Consider the following 3,140-nt stretch of genomic DNA (forward strand, 5'->3'; position numbering starts at 1 on the left):
CACCTAGCATGGCGTTCTATACTTTGGAGAGATACACTGCCTGTATGAAATAAAAAGAAAACAATCTCAGAATGTATTAATCCACTTTTCTGTCCTCTTTATGGGCAAGAGTATCTTTCTGAGACTCTAATACAGGCATACCTCAGAGCTACTGTGGGTTTGGTTCCAGACCACCCTAACCAAGTGAGTATGACAATAAAGGGAGTTGTAATCATTTTGCTGGGGAGAGGATCTTGCCTTTAGTTTATAAAAAACACAACACCTGTGAAGTACAATAAAGCGAGATCCGCCCGTATAGTTCTCTTTCATGCGCATGGAACTCACCTGGTGGAGCTGACAAAAAAGCACAATGACAGGATCTCTCCATTCTCCTTACTTGTGATTTTCATTCTCTAGGGCTGCAGTAAGATTAGGAATTTGCCTTTTTAGCAACACCACAGATTTTAATGCAGGGTGCCATTAGGCCACATTTTGAGAAACACTGCTTTAAAAATATTTAAACATGACATAAAGCTGCCCATTAAAACACACACACACACACACACACACACACACACACAAGATTTGAGATCTAAAGGGCACAACATCCTTTCACAAACATGAACATTATTTCTTACACGTAACTATCATTACAAGAAGTACAGGCCAATTTAAGAATCTTGGAACATTTTCAGACTTGCCAAGTTTTACTGTGAGTACTTCCTTAGTAAACATGGGAACAATGAAAAACATAATGTTTCTGACAAGTTTAGTATTTATATGTGTCCAACATCCTATCCAGTGTGTCATTAGGTGCCTTCTAACATGCCATTTGTGCTCTTCGGGGCCTTGGTTTTCCCTCCGCACATTAACCACAGTGATTTGTACAGCCTTCCGGCAATTCGCCCTTCCATCCTTCAAAACAAAAATGCGGTAATGAATGCTTGTGAAGTGTCTCTGAGGTAAATGACCTCTGCCTCCTAGAAAGCTCTGCTAAAGTGATGTCTGCTCTGGGAAATGGTTGCTGCAACATTATTAATTTGTTGATGACCGTGATGGCCATGAAAAAGCCAGAAGTTCTGAGCTGTCTCAGATGGGTTAGTTCTCCAGGCTGGAGGTCAGTGATTTACACTAAGCTGCTGTGAGGGACACCTGAAGAGCTTGTGACAGAATGATCCCCAGTTCAGTCATAGTCTTGCCTTTAGGAGCAACCCTAAGAAGCGTGTGAACACAGTGGCCAGCTGTGGCCTTGCGACAGGAATGGGCAAACGCACTGTTACTCCCTCATCAATGAACGTGTAATGCCAGGGCTTACTTTACTCCCCGCAATTGTCACTATATTTTGAGTGTCTTTTTAGCTAACATTTCCTCTTAAAACATGACTTGGTAACTTAGGATGTGGAAAAGTTACTTTCCAGCGGAGAGGAGTAAACTCATAATAGATGGAAACTCCAACCAGATAAAATATAAAAACTAACTCCCTGAGATCTCTGCAGACTGATCAGAACAAAAGGCAGCACATTTTGGAGAGAGGTTAAAATTTGGAAGACATGATCAGCGTGGGATGAATTTCCTGTTTGTTTTTTGTTTGGTTGGTGTTTGGTGTTGTTTTTACAGCTTGGTTGTAGGGATAGACTGCAGATGAGGCATGTGTGAGCAGCTAAAACTCTGAAGGAGAGTCAGCCATCTTTCTGTCCTGAGCAGCCAGGGACAGAACTTGGGGTAAAAAGAGCTTCCAGAGAGTGAGACAGAATCCTTGAAAAGAGAGAGCCTAAGAAGGAGAATCCCAAATTCTTATGTATAAATTCTGCCCAATGCTGACCTCTGAGCAACACATACATAAGGCAGACTGTAAGCAGCTCTCCTGAAATAAAAGATCTGACCTGAGATTTAAGCCTCCACCCATTATAGGCAAGACAGAGCTTGCAGTTTAAGTCTAACCAATTAGAATCCTGCTTAAACAAAATGTCAACTCTCTTTGGAGAAATATGAAAGAATACAGACTCCAGAATCGACAACACAACAATTACCACATCAGGATACAATCCAAATTTTCTTGACTTTCAAAGAATTGGGGAAATACAACCTAAACAACAATGAGGAAGTCCAATCCCAGATGACCCAGATGTTGGAAATATCAAAGACTTTAAAGCAGCTATTGCAATTATGCTCAGTGAGGTAAAGAAAAATATGATTATAGTGAAGAAATAGGACATCCCAGCAGAGAAATAGAAACTATAAGATGAAGAAAATGGAAATTCTAGAACTGAAGAATTCAATATCTGAAAGAAAAATTCCACTGGACAAACTTAATAGCAGAATGGAGATGAAAGAGGGAAGAGTCAGAGACTTGAAGACAGGCCAGTGGAAATTATTCAGTCTGAGGAACAGAGAGGGAAAATGGTTAAACATAAAAAGAACAGAACCACAGGGATCTGTGGAACCATAGCAAGCAGTCAAGATTACATGTAATTCATAAATAATAGTTGAACAAATTAAAGGGAAAAATTTACAAGCCAATATCATTCATGAATTGAAATGCAAAAAATCCTAAACAAACCATTAGCAAATCATATTCAGTTTTAAAAAATGCAGATAATCACAAAATTGGGTTTACCTCCAGGAATACAAAACTTAATTACCACTTTAATAATATAAAGGAGACAAATCATATTATTATCTCCATAAATGGAGAAAATGCATTTGATAAAGCATCATTTATCTATAATAATAAAAGCATAATATGCTAATTAGAACAGATGTCCTTCCGGACGACCTTCTGGATGAAGCTGGGGTTGAGAGGGAAGCCCGGGTCCCAGGTGCCAGAGGGAAGCCCAGGTCCCAGCAGCTGGGGGAAGGGAGGCCTACTCTTGCATGAATTTTGTACATCGGGCCTCTAGTTTGTAATAAAACTCTTAGAAAACTAAGAATAAAATCTTCTAAATTTGACAATGGGTAGGTATAAAATAAAACATCAAATTTCATTCATAAAACAGTGAAAGCTTACTCTTTTTTTTCATTTTATCCTTAATCCTTTCTCTTTTTTTAAAATTTTGTTTTATTGCTTAAAGTATTACAAAGAGTATTACATATGTCACCTTTTTTTTCCCCTTGACCTTCCCCCGGCCTCCCCTACCCCCCAGTGTCTTGTGTCCATTGGT

Source organism: Myotis brandtii, unplaced genomic scaffold (assembly GCF_000412655.1).
Source record: "Myotis brandtii unplaced genomic scaffold, ASM41265v1 scaffold125, whole genome shotgun sequence".
Taxonomy (NCBI): Eukaryota; Metazoa; Chordata; class Mammalia; order Chiroptera; family Vespertilionidae; genus Myotis; species Myotis brandtii.